This window comes from Oncorhynchus kisutch, linkage group LG6 (genome assembly GCF_002021735.2).
Source record: "Oncorhynchus kisutch isolate 150728-3 linkage group LG6, Okis_V2, whole genome shotgun sequence".
Taxonomy (NCBI): Eukaryota; Metazoa; Chordata; class Actinopteri; order Salmoniformes; family Salmonidae; genus Oncorhynchus; species Oncorhynchus kisutch.
Window position 1 is genome coordinate 15,676,424 of NC_034179.2, and position 17,781 is coordinate 15,694,204.

The following is a 17,781-nucleotide window of genomic DNA, read 5'->3' on the forward strand; positions in this document are numbered from 1 at the left end:
CAAGTATGACAATTGGGTACTTTTTATGTGACAAAACAAGCAAGTACAATGTAGAAAATCATTGCAAACCATCTAAAACCACTCTGATTTATCTTTTCAATAACCCAAAATATTGTATTTTCAGCTGTTTGAAGCTGGCGTATAAAACCGAAAGTTAAAAGAAGCAAAAACTTAATTTAAGAATGGGAACCATAGAAATTTCTAGGTGAATTTGGTTGGGTCTCCCAAAAATATACATATTGCAGCTTTAAAAAAAAGTTTGAATTAATTTAGTCCTATTCTTTAACCTAGACTTTTGGTGGAGATGAAGGCCTATGATTTCCTAATCCGGCCCTGGATACATCTCCTTCAATAGTTGATAGTTGGCTGCAATGACAACCAAACACAATCCAATATCACTAAATATAATTACATTTGAAATCAACCAGAGCTTGAAACCCGAGGCCTATTGTCTGTTTAGTTCAATTCTGGTTTGAATTGAAACAAGAGCTGTTGATGACTTTAAAAAAATCTATTAGCATAATTGATGAGATATGAGTGATAAAGTATGGTCACATTTTATTTGCACTTTAAAACCTACCCTTAAGAATGACTTCGATAGCAACAGTGAATCTATTTAGGTGCTACGCAAGAGTTCACCTAAAATTCAACTGAATATTTGCATCAAACTTAACTCTTCTTTCAGGTCTCTGTTCTGATTTTGTCACTTATCTTAAAGGTTTTTTGTTTCAGTGGAAGAATGTGATAGGGAGGGGCAAAAATCTATGGGACATACGTGACAAAATGAGTAATAAAGTTCAAGAAAGAAGAAGTATTGAAAGTACCCATTCGGCAAACCACAATTTCAACATGGATAATTATCACATTTTAGGAAAGACCCAGATGCAGACAAAGTAAATAGTGAAGTAAGTAATAAGTAAGTAAGTAATACAAGTGTATTACTAGAAGAGGGGGCAGGCAAAACGACAGGTCAAGCAGAGGTCAGTAATCCAGATCAGAGTCCATAAGGTACACAACAGCAGGCAGTCTCAGGGCAGGCAGAGGTCAATAATTCAGTGTGGTGGGACAAGGTACAGGACAGCAGGCAGAATGGTCAAAACTAGAAAACGGGAACTTTAGAAAAGCCAGGAGCAAGGGGGAAAACACTGGTAGGCTTTACAAACAAAACAAACTGGCAACAGACAAACAGAGAACACAGGTATAAATACACAGGGGATAATGATGGGAGATGGGAGACACCTGATGGGGGGTGGAGACAAGCACAAAGACAGGTGAAATAGATCAGGGTGTGACAGGTAATACTTGGTTGAGACATTGATTAATGAGATTACAAACTATACACACCAACTCAAAAAGTTTACTGAATTTCCAATGTGTTATGATTAGGATTTCAACCATCTAAATGCAAAACCAAATTCCAATCAAAAAAACAATGTCTGTTTTGCGATTTAGTTGTCAGCCAAATGTCTATCACTGCGCTTTCAACCATTTAAAAGTTATCTCCACAGACCTGCCTTGACCTCTGAATGCTGTCTTTTACATGCCCACTTTATAGGATTACATAAGAAGAAATGTATAGTTGTTTTGTTAACATTTCGACAAGTTATTAGGCTATTTATTGTAATCCAAAAGTGATACTGAATTTTGTCTACACAATCAAATATCAATATTTGAAGGAGATGTATTTTCTGCTTGGATAGTTCCATCTGTGCCACTGAATTAGTCTGGCTTTAATTCTAGTTTGTCTACAAATTAATCCTTTGATTAATCACTCTGGATGAGAGTGTTTACCAAAATGTAAGAAACTAACGTGTGTGGTTTGGCTGGAGCAAGAAGTTAAGGTAGCCCTGAATATTATAGATAGATGAATACACATTTAGCTAAACTTAGGGAAATGTTTAGTCTTAGTGAGGATGTGTTCCCATCATCACAATTCCACTTTGAGGAATGTGGGAATAAAACCACTAATATTAATAAACAACAATGCATGTGAAAAGTTTCAGATGTGACTGGGAAAATATAATATATAATATTATTTTTTCTAAAAAAGGAACTAACATTTTAGGTCTATCACTTCTCCACTCAGAAAAAGGAACTAACATTTTAGAGGTCTATTACTTCTCCACTCAGAAAAAGGAACTAACATTTTCCAAACTTTTCATGTGCATTTTGATCTATTTAAATGAATGGTTTTATTCTCACAAGCCTCAGAGTGGAACACATCCTTACTAAGACTGAACATCTATCAAATCAAATCAAATGTAATTTGTCACATGCACCGAATACAACAGGTGTAGACCTTACAGTGAAATTCATAATTACAAGCCCTTAACTAGCAATGCAGTTTTAAGAAAATCTCAACAAAAAAAAGTTAGAGATAAGAATAACAAATCATTAAAGAGCAGCAGTAAATAACAATACAGGGGGTACAGAGTCAATGTCAATGTGCGGGGGCACCGGTGTCGAGGTAATTGAGGTAATATGTACATGTAGGTAGAGTTATTAAAGTGACTATGCATGGACAATAACAGAGAGTAGCAGCAGCGTTCCAGAGGGGGGGGGGTGCAAATAGTCTGGGTAGCCATTTGATCAGCTGTTCATGAGTCTTATGGCTTGGGGTAGAAACTATTTAGGAGCCTCTTGGACCTAGACGTGGCGCTCCAGGACTGCTTGCCGTGCGGTGGCAGAGAGAACAGTTTTTTAGACCATTTTTAGGGCCTTCCTCTGACACCGACTGGTATAGAGGTCCTGGATGGCAGGAAGCTTGACCCCGGTGATGTACTGGGCCTTACGCACTACCCTCTGTAGTGCCTTGCGGTCAGAGGCTGAGCAGTTGCCATACCAGGCAGTGATGCAAACCGTCAGGATGCTCTTGATTGTGCAGCTGTAAAACCTTTTGAAGATCTGAGGACCCCATGCCACATCTTTTCAGTTTCCTGAGGGGAATAGGTTTTGTCGTGCCCTCTTCACAATTGTCTTGGTGTGCTTGGACCATGTTAGATTGTTGGTGATGTGGATGCCAAGGAACTTGAAGCTCTCAACCTGCTTCACTACAGCCCCGTCGATGAGAATGGTGGCGTGCTCGGTCCTCCTTTTCCTGTAGTCCACAATCATCTCCTTTGTCTTGATCATGTTGAGGGAGAGGTTGTTCTCCTTGCAACACATGGTCAGGTCTCTGACATCCTCCCTATAAGCTGTCTCATCATTGTCAGTGATCAGGCCTACCACTGTTGTGTCATCAGCAAACTTAATGATAGTGTTGGAGTCGTGCCTGGCCATGCAGTCATGAGTGAACAGGGAGTACAGGAGGGGAATGAGCACCCACCCCTGAGGGGCCCCCGTGTTGAGGATCAGCGTGGCGGATGTGTTGTTACCTACCCTTACCACCTGGGGGCGGCCTGTCATGAAGTCCAGGATCCAGTTGCAGAGGAAGGTGTTTAGTCCCAGGGTCCTTAGCTTAGTGATGAGCTTTGAGGGCACTATGGTGTTGAAGGCTGAGCTGTAGTCAATGAATAGCATTCCCACATAGGTGTTCCTTTTGTCCAGGTGTGAAAGGGCAGTGTGGAGTGCAATAGAGATTGCATCATCTGTGGATCTGTTGGTGCGGTATGCAAATTGGAGTGGGTCTAGGGTTTCTGGGATAATGGTATTGATGTGAGCAATGACCAGCCTTTCAAAGCATTTCATGGCTACAGACGTGAGTGCTACGGGTCGGTAGTCAATTAGGCAAGTTACCTTAGTGTTCTTGGGCACAGGGACTATGGTGGTCTGCTTGAAACATGTTTGTATTACAGACCCAGACAGGGAGAGGTTGAAAATGTCAGTGAAGACACTTGCCAGTTGGTCAGAGCATGCTCGGAGTACACGTCCTTGTAATCTGTCTGGCCCTGCGGCCTTGTGAATGTTGACCTGTTTCAAGGTCTTACTCACTTAGGCTGCGGAGAGTGTGATCACAGTCGTCTGGAAAAGCTGATGCTCTCATGCATGTTGTAGTGTTACTTGCCTAGAAGCGAGCATAGAAGTTATTTAGCTCATCTTGTAGGCTCGTGTCACTGGGCAGCTCTCGGCTGTGCTTCCCTTTGTAGTCTGTAATAGTTTGCAAGCCCTGCCACATCCGATGAGCGTCGGAGCCGATGTAGTACGATTCGATTTTAGTCCTGTATTGAGGCTTTACCTATTTGATGGTTTGTCGGAGAGCATAGTGGGATTTCTTATCAACTTCCGGGTTAGAGTCCTTCTCCTTGAAAGCGGCAGCTCTACCCTTTAGCTCACTGCGAATGTTGCCTGTAATCCATGGCTTCTGGTTGGGGTACAGTCACTGTGGGGCCGACTTCCTCGATGCACTTATTGATAAAGCCAGTGACTGATGTGGTGTACTCAATGCCAGCAGAAGACTCCCTGAACATATTCCAGTCTGTGCTAGCAAAACAGTCCTGCAGTTTAGCATCTGCTTCAACTGACTACTAAATACTTATGTTCCACCATAATTTGCAAATAAATTCATTAAAAATCCTACAATGTGATTTTCTGGATTTTTTTTCTCATTTTGTCTGTCATAGCTGAAGTGCACCTATGATGAAAATTACAGGCCTGTCGTGGAAATTTCCTCTATTTACCAAATCATGAGCGCAAACCACACACAAGTCAGAGTTAGTTATCAAGGTCCATCTTTAATTATATCAGCTCTATCACAATCCTGTGACTCTCAGGTAAATTCAGTGTCTCTCAATGAATTCTCTGAGAGCCACTCACACATTGCAGCTGAGTTCCTTTAATAGCAAAGAACACACATAGTCAGACAGCATAGACATAATAAATCGTTCAGCTTTGTCTCCTTACTCAAACCCTAGAACCATAAACCAATCCTCCATATCAACAGGCATATATCAAATTGTCATTTAGATACAACCAACTCTAAATACAACCAATACTGGACAAGCTCACGGAGAGGATAGAATGATTTCAGACACTGCCATTCTCCTTTCCCCGATGGGAAAAGTAGGGAGTGACTGGCACACAGACACAGTGGAGCAAAAGATATGTTTACACATGATGATACTTTGACCTCTCCCCTCTCTGTGGCCCATGCAACTTAGTCTTGACATAGAACAGATACTGCAACCCTGCCACAGTATTATACAAAAATAACATTCTTGATGAGAAGTAACTTACAAACATATGATGAATATAAAACATCTTACCTATGTTACCAACCAATTCTGATTATTCCACAACAGGCCTCTCTCACCTTTTTAAGTGGGAGAACTTGCACAATTGGTGGCTGACTAAATACTTTTTTGCCCCACTGTAATCTCTGGTATACAGCATCCTCATGTGACTCTTTCTGAGTTGTAAAATCATACATTGTCAATGACTAAGGACAGAAAGTAACAAAATGTGGGAAAGTCATTGGGTCTGAATACTTTCCGAATGCACTGCATTATTGTTTTATTTTTTACTTTTACAAATGTTCACATTTTTCTCCCACTTTGACAGTCAAGTATTTTGTGTAGATTGTTGACAGAAAAATGACAATTAAATGCATTTTAATCCCACTTGTAACATAACAAAATGTGTAAAACGTCAACAGGTGTGAATACTTTCTGAAGGCACTGTGGACAATGTGGAGATCAAGGAATAACAAAAATATATTTATTAACTAAAGTAAACTATAAACAAGTAACAATCGTGTGTGTAGACAGTTGTCTGCCTTCAATTAATTTCTTTCCAACTCTCTCTTTCCCCTCCTTGCCTCATTTGACCTAACTTTTCGCAATCCCCTCCAACTCACAAGGCAAGTAATACGCTTGGCCTCATCTTTACTAGAGGCTGTTCACCTACTAATCTCACTGCAACCCCCATCCAGTTCTCTGATCACTACTTTGTTTCCTTTTCTGTCTCCCTTTCCAACCCTAACCACTCAGCCCTAACTCAGGTAGTCATGCGCCATCGCAATCTTCGCTCTCTCTCTCCCACTATTCTCTCCTCTTCTATCCTATAATCTCGCTCTTTTTCTAAATCCTTCTGCCTCCTGTCTCCTGATTCTGCCTATTCGACCCTACTCTCCTCCCTGTCTGCATCCTATGACTTGCACTGTCCCCTTTCCTCCCTGCGTACTCAGACCTCCCCTCCTGCTCCGTGGTTGAGTGACTCATTACGAGCTTACAGAACAGGGCTGCGGGCAGCTAAGCAAAAATTCAGTAAAACTAAACTTCTGAAGGACCTATTATCCTTTCACTCCCTCCTCTCTACCTTCTCTTCCTCTGTATCTGCTACTAAAGCCACTTTCCATCACTCTACATTTCAAGCTTCCTCCTCAAACCCTAGGGAACTATTTTCTTTCTTCTCCTCCCTCCTTAATCCTCCAGCCCCTCTCCCTCTCTCCTCCCTCTCTGCGGACGACTTTATCAACCACTTTGAAAAGAAGGTTGACAACATCCACTCCTCATTCACTCAGCCTATTTAGTACACTGATCCCACTCACACAGAACTACCCTACGCCTTGACCTCTTTCTCCCCTCTCTAACAAGATTATATTTCTCCCATCTCCAGAGAACTTCTCCCATTCCTCACTTGTCTCATCAACTCATCCCTGACCACTAGCTGAGTCCGCATTGACTTCAAAATGGCCCAAGTCAATCCCCTCCTCAAGAAACCAACACTCGACTCATCTGACGCCAAAAACTACAGACCTGCATCCCTACTTCCGTTTCCTTCCAAAACACTTGAGTGTGCTGTCTGTGATCAACTCTCTCATTATCTCGCTCAGAACAAATCACTTCAAAACGGGTCACTCAACCGAGACTGCTCTTCTCTGTGTCACAGAGGCTCTCCACACTGCCAAAGCTGTCTCTCTCTCCTCTGTTCTCATCCTCCTAGATCTATCGCTGCCTTTGACACCGTGAACCACCAGATCCTCTTCTCCACCCTCTCAGGGCTGGGCGTTTCAGGGTCGGCACACTCTTGGATTATCTTCTACCTGACAGGCCGGCCGCACCAGGTGAAGTGGAGATGATCTCTGTCTGCACCTTGTACTCTTACAACTGGTGTCCCAAGGGGCTCAGATTTAGGCCCTATCCTCTTCTTTCTATACACCAAGTAATTTGGCTCTGTCATATCCTCACATCGTCTCTCCTATCATTGCTATTCGGATGACATTCAACTACTGTTATCCTTCCCCCCTTCTGACACACAGGTTAGGACACACATCTCTGGGTGCCTGGCAGATATTTCAGCTTGGATGTAGGCCCACCACCTGCTCTTCCTCCCGGGGAAGGCAATAGAATACGGGCTTCACAAAAAGCATTTACAGCCTATCTATCTATAGGTAACAGGTTTGACGCGTTATGCTCGACCTGCTCAGTTTTCCACCACAAAACTGCAAAAAGAGTAGTGCCAGCTCACCTGATTTTACACTATGGGCTCTATTTGAACAAATGCAATGGTAAATGTTAGCGTTGGCGTATTTGAGCTATTTTCACAGCATGAATTATGAGCACAATAGATGGAGTTGGTGGGAAAGGACTGGGTTTTGTTTTCCGCCTGTGGGCTGCCATTGTAGTCAATTCTAGACCACGCAGTCACACAAGAGTAAGCTACAATGTAAACTCCACTTCTACAGCCTGAAAATGGGAGACTCTGGATAAAAATGTGTTTTAAGCGCTTATTTGGCAGCGAAGGACACAATCAACACGTCAAATTGTAAGTATTCTTTCAAGGGAAATTGGATATGCCTCTGTTGACTGGCAACTTTATTTGGTGAAATAGTTTAGATTTGGTTGATTAAGGACGCCAGGCTACAGAAGCTGTAAACAATGGCTCGTTGCGGAATGAAGCATACAAGGGTCTAAATACGAGGGTCGCCAGCATCTCCTCATCTCTTTTAGAGATTATACAACAGATTTTGCTCTGTCTCTTATGTGGATGATGTTAAAAACATTTGTTGGTCTGTTGGTGATTAATAAGGAGCATCCAGACGCTGCACTTGATGAATATATGAAATTGCTTCTTTCAATTATTGATAAACATGCACCTGTTAAGAAACTGGCTATTCGAACTGTTAATCATTCATGGATTGATAAAGAATTGAACAACTCTATGGTTGAAAGAGATGGAGCAAAAGGAGTGGCTAATGGGTCTGGCTGCACATCTGACTGTCTAACTTACTGAAATTGAGAAATTATGTGATTAAACTCAACAAAAAGAAGAAGAAACTGAATTATGAAACAAAGATCAATGATATAATGAATGATGGAAAAATGAAATTATGGGCAGAAAAACAAATTGAATCAGATGTATTATTCATCACAAAACCATTTAATGTTGCCAATTATTTTACAGATTTCTTCATTGGCAAAGTGGGCAAACTAATGCAAGAAATGACAATAATGAACAGTGAGCCATGTACTCATGCATAAAGAAAACAAATAATGAAAGAAAAGCTTTGTAAGTTTGAATTTTGTAAAGTTAGTGTGGGAGAGGTGGAAAAATTGTTATCGATCTATAATGACAAACCTCCTGGCATTGACAGCGTAAATGGAAAGCTACTGAGGATGGTAGCTACTCCTACAGTATCTGTCATATCTTTCATCTGAGCCTAGAGGACAGTCTTTGTCCTCAGGCCTGGAGGGAAGCCAAAGTCATTCCATTACCCAAGAGTGGTAAAGCGGTCTTTAATGGTTCTAACAGCTGACCTATCAGCATGCTGCCAGCTCTTTTAAAGGACACAACGAGAGGGAAAGTTCCGTTAGAGGTAATTGCACGTTACGATTCTTTACTTACTGAACATATCGAACTTTCGACTGTCTTTTCGGGATGTCAAAAAACAATTCAGAATGATTTGATAGCTTCCATCGTATTATCCATTAAAAGTTAGATTAAAGAGAGAGGTTGACAGCAATTTTTTTTCGCATGCGCTCAGGTAGTCTTTCCACTTTTCTACGGTATTTATTTAGCAAAAGATGATAACACAACACTCCAGACAGACACAAGCAAAAACTCATGACATGAATGTTGCAGCAGCCTAGGCTACACCTAAACATTAGAAATCTGACATTCTGTATCGGATGAAAACAAGAAGATTTTTCAGTCTGATCAACCAGTCTGCTTGCAGTCGTCAGTTACCATCAGGTATGTGGATGATCAGGCCTTTATTCAGGTACATTTGTTGGGATGCTTTAATTTGTCAAGTGTGCGAGATGTGCAGTCTGTGTTTGACTTTTGAGATGTCTGAGTTCAAGTTCATAGAGAAATTCTTTGTCCAAACCTACGATGGCGCAGCTGTAATGGAATATATCTGCTATTTGTATTTACAGCTAAGTCCCCTCCTGTTCCCTGATTTAAGAGGTGATGACTACTCCACTCCAATACCATTGTCAACTTTCTCCTGACATGAACCGAAGCCACGTCTCAGGTGCCCCCTCATCCACTGGCACATTGAATGTTTCCCCTCCAAGCACTGTGAGTACCCCTATCAATTTTCTCTCATTACTGTATGTAGAGTCAATCACATACACAATCACATTATAACACATCAATGATTTTACTCCTTGCTTGGACTAACTCATTCTAGGCTCTTTTGTCTAACTCTGTAATGTGCTGTCTTATAGTTTTTTGTCTTCCCAGTCAAATCCTGTCCTGCACTGGTCAAGCCTATGAACACCTCAACTCATGCCTCATACCCTCATTCAATCACTGCTGTGATCCATTTCCAACACGGTGTAAGTAGCCATCTCATTCCCATTCCTCTCTGATTAATGCCCTCCTTGCCTAGTCTTTGAGTTTTGGTGGGCAGCCCTCTCTTGGCAGATGTGTTGTGGTGCCATATTCTTTACATTTTTTAATAATGGATGTCATTTTTTTAGAACCCAACTCTGATCTGTACTTCTCCACAACTTTGTCCCTGACCTGTTTGGAGGGCTCCTTGGTCTTCATGGTGCCGCTTGCTTGGTGGTGCCCCTTGCTTAGCGGTGTTGTAGACTCTGGGGCCTTTCAGAACAGGTGTATATATACTGAGATCATGTGACACTTAGATTGCACACAGGTGGACTTTATTTAACTAATTATGTAACTTCTGAAGGTAATTGGTTGTGCCAGATCCTATTTAGGGGCTAGCAAAGGGGGTGAATAGATATGCACCCACCACTTTTCAGTTTTGAATTTTCTTAAATGTTTAGCTATTTTGTGCATGTCCATTACATGAAATACAAATAAAAATCCATTTAAATTACAGGTTGTAATGCAACAAAATAGGAAACGCCAAGGGGGGTGAATACTTTTGCAAGGTGCTGTATTTGCCTGTTTGTCGCCCGCCTATTAACTTTCACGATTCTTGCCATTTTCCTTCGACCTTTTCTCAACAAGCTATTATCAAAATGGGTGGTGCAACTCAATATTAGGTAGGCATTCCTAATGTTTGGTATACTCATTGTATATCAGGCAATATACCACAGGTATGACACAAATACTTCTTTACTATTTTATTTATGTTGGTAATCAGTTTATATTAGGAATAAGGCATCTTGGGGGTTTGTGGTATATGGCCAATACACCACGACTAAAGGCTGTTCTTACGCACAACACAACGTGGAGTGCCTGGATACAGCCCTTAGCCGTGGTATATTGGCCATATATCACAAACCCCAGAGGTGCCTTATTGCTATTATAAACTGGTTACCAACGTAATTAGAATAGTAAAAATACATCTCTGTGTAGTCACCTTTGGTATATGATACGGAGTACAAGTAGTGGCTAAATAGACTGGTACTGCTATACACACAATGTGGATGTGTGTAACTTCGTCTACCCTGTATATATTCTGTCTGTTCTGTATATGTTCTGCCAAATTACTGGTGCATGTAAATGTAACTGGCAAATAAAGGTGATCCTGAAGTCCAGACAACTGGTTGCCCTTTCAGCAAGGTGTGAATGTTCTGGAAGCCTAAAACTAACTCAACCAGTTTTAATCAATATTGGTGCCCACCACTAATAAATACACATTTAGGAAAACTTGTTGGAAATGTTCAAACTTAACAGTGAGGATTTATTTTCATCATCACACTTAGTTCCACTCTGTGCGAATGAAACCACTCATATGAGTAGATAAAATGCATGTAAAATGCATGTAAAATATCAGAGGTGTCTGGGATAATATATCCACTTCAAACTGTTAATTCCCTTTTCTGAGTTGAGCAGAAATTATGCTGGCTGACTCTGAAATCGTTTTTGCCTACTACAAGTTCTTACACCTAGCAACCTTGTTAAGCAGTTCAGATATCTTGACGTAACAGATTAGGTTGTTGGGATGATGACAGTCAATGATGCGGGTTTGAGTCTTGGTCGGGGCTACTCCCTGAATTTTTCTACATTGGTGTTAGAAGTTGGATGGCGCTGGTGAGGCCATCGGAGAGGCATGCACACATGAGGGACAAATTAGTGAAAGGGTCCTATGTCACTGTGTATGTTTAGCGGACGCGAGTCGGGCTCACGGTCTTGTGATGAGGTAGCCCTGCGTGTGACCTCCAAATCTGTGTCACCCTCGGCCAAAGAGAGAATTTACTTTTGGTCTAACGGTCAAGACATAGGTTTTCAACACATTTAGGGAGTTTGTTTTTGCTTGCCCTTGCCCAGGGCCACATTCACTTGCCATACAATGTCGTATGTTGTTGTTTATAGTAAGAACAAGAAATACCATTGATGATACAAAATGGATTCTGTTCATCTTCTTTTTCATTTAGAAAGTATCTCTGGATAAACTTTATATGGGCAAAAAAAGAGCAAAACAATCCCTAGCCTTCTAATGTCCTATATGTTTGATGGTATTTCCCAGTTCGAAACAAGAATGCACTTAACTTGTATCTATGACTTCACAACTGGTAATTACCACCTTCCCACTTGGTAATGAATGCAGCATTAGTTCCACTCTGAGGCATGTGAGAATGAAACCAGTCATTTGAAAAAATACAAATGCATGTGAAGTTTGAGGTGTCTGTGAAAATGTGTCCACTTCAAACTGTTAGTTCCTTTTTCTGAGTTGCGCAGAGGTGAAATAGTCAGTTTTATGGTGTAGGCATGGTTTTGTAATAAGAAATATATGGTTTGTAATCTGAGACTTTTATTCTGGCATTGCCATAGATTTAAATATTATAATGGAAGAATAATTTGGCATTACCCTTCCCAGACTCACCTGCATGTGAGGAGAGATTCACATAGGAGAGGAGTGACAGAGAATGAGAGTGATGGAGATGTAACCTGTTGTGCCATTAAAGTTGTTCTGCTGCTACTTGGATGGATTAAACTGTAGAAAGGAACTTAATTTTGACTCTTTATCATCAAACCCACAGGCCTTTCAGAGAAGGTTAAAGATAATTAAGTATATAAATTAGAACAATCACCCACTTTGTTGTGTAAATTCTTTATTTTTTTAGTATTTCAATATTTAAAAAAATCGAAAGGTGTTGATTCAGAATCTTCCATTTTCATTGTTCAATAGCTATTGACGAGAGAGAACCAAATATCCGATGTAAAAACAAATTTTTATCTAGGTGCCAAACATAACCATAAAGTCTACCTACAGGCTCTAAAAAGTTGGGTAAACAATACTTTTCCTCTAGATATTTTGTCAAAAATGTCAAGCAGCTGAAGGATAACCCCACATACAATTACATTTAAACTCTACTCGTTGTATTCAACATTCAGGCTTGTAAGAAAGACTTACACAATTGTGCAGGCAATTATTGTGTATTACAGCCTGTTTAATCAGAATAGATGTCACGGTGATACAGTATACTGCTCAATGGGGAGAGTTTGCACCGCAAGCCAGCAACTTAATTACACGGGGTCCTACTTTCTAAACTGGGAGAGGCTATACAGACACGCCTGGTGCCCAAATTGATGACGTAAGTCACTCATCTGAGATTCCAGTGGAGACAAATGGAGACAAATGGATTCAGTTCAGTTTGGGTTTTAGTGAGGTCCGCAAGGTGTTTTGGGCTCATTTAGTGCATTTCTAAACAATTAAAACACTTTAAATGCTATTTGGAGAACATCAAAAACAAGCAAATATGTACCTCAGTGAATCTACAAACCCATTGCCTTTTAGTTATTAAATTGTACTGTTATACCCCTGAAAGGGAAAATATGAGACATGATTCACACAGACACGTAGCATCAGGAGCTAAATGAAAACATATGATATTTCTGGAACTGTATTGTTTGAATGTAAACATATAGATAATATAGGCCATGTGGAGATCTTCATATTGAAAGATAATTTATTTTTTTAAAGTTCCTAACTGGTTTGATTTTCTCAGGGGACCGCACATGGGGCCTCGACCCCAAGTTTGGGAACCACTGTACTACCTCTCTCTCTGCTTGCTTCTTCTCTCTGTCTGTCTCCTCTGCTTCGTCCTGCATGCATTGCAGGCTGCCTCATGCTTCGATCACACCCACAGTGTCATTGCATTTTGATACACCAAAATTACAGGCAGTTGTAATGTGTTCGTTGTGGTGCAGACGTTGGATTTATGGAATGTATGCTCAAACTGTATGCGTAGATGGCTGACAGAAATGGTAGCAGAAGTTAGAAGAATACTTTCAATATATCCAACATATGCACCACACTGCCTCTGCCTCTGCAAAGCAATGCTGCGTTTCATTGGAAATGAATGTAATTCTGGTGTACCAAAATGCAATGACATTGTCGAACATCGAAGCTTTAGCCTCACCATCCACATCACTGTCTGTCTCAGTAGCTTACCTTACCGTCTCTCTGTAAAGCAAAGTTATGAGCACTTAATAACGTATCTTTTGCTCCTGCTGAGGTAGGCTCCGTTTACTGTTAGCTTCTTACTTCATCCTTCTAGCTTGCGAAGTAATACTAGCCAGAGCCCTTCAAGATTACAGCAATAGATGTCTCTGTCGGTGTGGTGAGAACTCGATCTGTTTGAATAAGGTTATATGAGCGCTTGTTTCATAGAGCGTGCTGTAAGCCACGCCCCAGTGGGCAGAGCTAGGCACGTTGGACTGAGACACTTTTTAATACAATAAAAAGGCTCTCATTTTACAATGGGTCCACCATGGTTCTGTGTAGCCTAGTTGTGCTGATATATTTCAGATCAGTGTATTGCAGTTAATTTAATCTTTGACATAATAAGAAAATATATAATGGTGTAGTAAACAAGGAAACAAGGAAACAACGAGTCAGACAATTTGCAAGAGAGCATAACAGAATCTGACCAAAGGGGGGCATCGTTTACTAGGCTACCTGAATAAATAGGATCATAATGGTTGCCACCAGTGTTTGGAAAACATTGAGTTTGTTGACAAAACAGACCATGGGACAGACATCTTTTCACACAATGTATTTGTCAAAGGTCCGCGGTGGGTCTGTAAACCATGTGATTATATTAAAATATGGGCCTGGCTGACATTAAAAATACATTAAGGGTAAAGGATCCACATACACCAGAGGCTGATGATCAATCTGCACATCTCTTTAATTACAATGTTGTCTGTCATGTTTAACACAAATGCAGGATATTAAATGCTGTCTGAATTGACTCAGAAAGGTAACACAAGTAGGCCTACGGTATCACTGGCCGGACAAACAGGTGTGTGTGTGTGTGTGTTAGTCAGATTATCCAGTGTCCACAACAACACTATTGATTATTCTCTTCTCTACTCTCCCCCAGTCTCTATTCTCTCCCCCAGTGAATGCTTGAAACCCTCATCTTGTCTCTGTCTCCCTTTCCGGAGGACCTGAGGCTCTTGGACCGAGACTGAGTACTCCCTGGCCTGACACCTGGAGGTGCCTAGCCCAATCCCACCTTGTCACGCTCTACCTGCTACCTGCCTATTGCTGCCTTCACTGGTTCTTTCTCCTCAAACACTGACCCCCACTCCCCACACACCCAGAAACGGGAATTTCCATTACTTACCATGACGTCTGACTATAGGGTCTTGAATGTATGCTTTTATACGGTCTGTATCTCTGTATTAATGTAAGTCAAATAAATATTGTGGACTGGAAGTGTGACTTCTTTTTTTTTTCACCTTTATTTAACCAGGTAGGCTAGTTGAGAACAAGTTCTCATTTGCAACTGCGACCTGGCCAAGATAAAGCATAGCAGTGTGAGCAGACAACAAAGAGTTACACATGGAGTAAACAATTAACAAGTCAATAACACAGTAGAAAACAAAGGGGGGTCTATATACAGCCGACTAGAGCATACAAGTCGCAGTGGTGGGTGGTATAAGGTGCTTTAGTGACAAAACGGATGGCACTGTGATAGACTGCATCCAGTTTGCTGAGTAGAGTGTTGGAAGCCATTTTGTAGATGACATCGCCGAAGTCGAGGATCGGTAGGATAGTCAGTTTTACTAGGGTAAACTTGGCAGCGTGAGTGAAGGAGGCTTTGTTGCGGAATAGAAAGTCGACTCTTGATTTGATTTTCGATTGGAGATGTTTGATATGAGTCTGGAAGGAGAGTTTACAGTCTAGCCAGACACCTAGGTACTTATAGACGTCCACATATTCTAGGTCGGAACCATCCAGGGTGGTGATGCTAGTCGGGCATGCGGGTGCAGGCAGCGACCGGTTGAAAAGCATGCATTTGGTTTTACTAGCGTTTAAGAGCAGTTGGAGGCCACGGAAGGAGTGTTGTATGGCATTGAAGCTTGTTTGGAGGTTAGATAGCACAGTGTCCAAAGACGGGCCGAAAGTATATAGAATGGTGTCGTCTGCGTAGAGGTGGATCAGGGAATCGCCCGCAGCAAGAGCAACATCATTGATATACACAGAGAAAAGAGTCGGCCCGAGAATTGAACCCTGTGGCACCCCCATAGAGACTGCCAGAGGACCGGACAGCATGCCCTCCGATTTGACACACTGAACTCTGTCTGCAAAGTAATTGGTGAACCAGGCAAGGCAGTCATCCGAAAAACCGAGGCTACTGAGTCTGCCGATAAGAATATGGTGATTGACAGAGTCGAAAGCCTTGGCAAGGTCGATGAAGACGGCTGCATAGTACTGTCTTTTATCGATGGCGGTTATGATATCGTTTAGTACCTTGAGTGTGGCTGAGGTGCACCCATGACCGGCTCGGAAACCAGATTGCACAGCGGAGAAGGTACGGTGGGATTCGAGATGGTCAGTGACCTGTTTGTTGACTTGGCATTCGAAGACCTTAGATAGGCAGGGCAGGATGAATATAGGTCTGTAACAGTTTGGGTCCAGGGTGTCTCCCCCTTTGAAGAGGGGGATGACTGCGGCAGCTTTCCAATCCTTGGGGATCTCAGACGAGATGAAAGAGAGGTTGAACAGGCTGGTAATAGGGGTTGCGACAATGGTGGCAGATAGTTTCAGAAATAGAGGGTCCAGATTGTCAAGCCCAGCTGATTTGTACGGGTCCAGGTTTTGCACCAGTCTTTCCCCAATGATGTCCTTAGGCTGATGTATTTAGCCAGTTCTCATTCCATACCAAGGCTGGATGAGCCTGAATGGCAACAACACCACACACAACTGCAATAGATCTAAATAATCTCATTGGTACATGACTGTTCAGTCTGTTGAATATTCCACCAATGAAAATATGGATTTCTCGTCTGAATTAAGGTTTTATTAAAAGGGACACACATACACAATAAAGGAAGTTTATAAAATAAAATAATTGACAGGAAAAGGGTAAGTACATCAATTATAGTCAGAGCCTCTCCCCTTCGTTTGCTTAGCTGGGAGAATGGAATGGAGAAATGGTTTACAATAGGCAGGGTGGGGTTCAACAGGCGGAATGCATCCAAAAAGATCTTTGGGCCCTGGTCAAAATTTGTGCACTATGTATACGGAATAGGGTGCCATTAGGGACACATATCTGTTGATGAAGCCACCTGAAATCAATTGCTGCATACCAATTGTCCATCCCTCTCCTCATGGATATCCAATAATTGGATAGGTGTAAGCATTGGTTTGAGCTACTTTACATCATTGTTAAATTCCTGAGATGAGAAGAACTGTGCAAGTCCACACTTTGGAAAAAAGACAATGGACATGCAGCCAATGTTAATGGTCACACACCTTGGAGTCATTAGTTAAAAAGGGTATTCTATAAAAGTGGAAATAATTGACTCAAGTTGTTGCAGTAGTAGGTAAGACAATGGATCCAGAGCTGTATAGGTTAATTATGGACTTTAAAAAAAGCAGACATTGAATTTCACTTTGAGCATGCTGAAGTTATTAAATTACACTTTTGATGGTATATCAATACACCCAGTCACTACAAAGAGGAAGGAGAGGAAGGAAACCGCTCAGGGATTTCACCATTTTCCAAAACATGCTTAGTGTTTGCAATAAGGCACTAAAGTAACACTGAAAAAAATGTGGCAAAGAAATGCACGTTACAGTGGCTAACGAAAGTATTCACACCCTTGGCATTTTTCCAATTTTTTTGCCTTACGACCTGGAATTAAAATATATTTTGGGGGGGAGGTTGGTATAATTTGATTTACACAACATGCCTACCACTTTGAAGAAGATGCAAAATATTTTTTATTGTGAAACAACAAGAAATAAGACAAAAAAAAAACTAAAAACTTGAGTGTGGCACATCTAGCCACTTGGATTTACCCAGAAAGACTCACATCTGAAATTCTAACATGTATTGACTCAAGGGGTGTGAATACTTATGTAAATGAGATATGTCTGATTTAATTTTCAATAAATTTGTTACAAAATCACTTTGTCATTTTTGTAAGTAGATGGGTGAGGAAAAAAATCTATTTAATTCA

General features: G+C 41.2%; 1 long non-coding RNA gene across 2 annotated transcripts; it reads left to right on the forward strand.

Annotated features, from left to right (window-relative positions):
• The first annotated feature begins 7,427 nt into the window (after nt 1-7,427).
• Nucleotides 7,428-15,028, forward strand: LOC109892051 (uncharacterized). 2 transcript variants are annotated; one of them, XR_004210193.1, is made up of 4 exons: nt 7,428-7,701; nt 9,315-9,459; nt 9,609-9,719; nt 14,691-15,028. It is a non-coding gene; the product is annotated as an uncharacterized LOC109892051 (long non-coding RNA). The 2 variants fall into 2 exon arrangements; XR_004210194.1 differs by having other exon boundaries at nt 7,431-7,701; nt 9,625-9,719.
• The last annotated feature ends 2,753 nt before the right edge of the window (nt 15,029-17,781 follow it).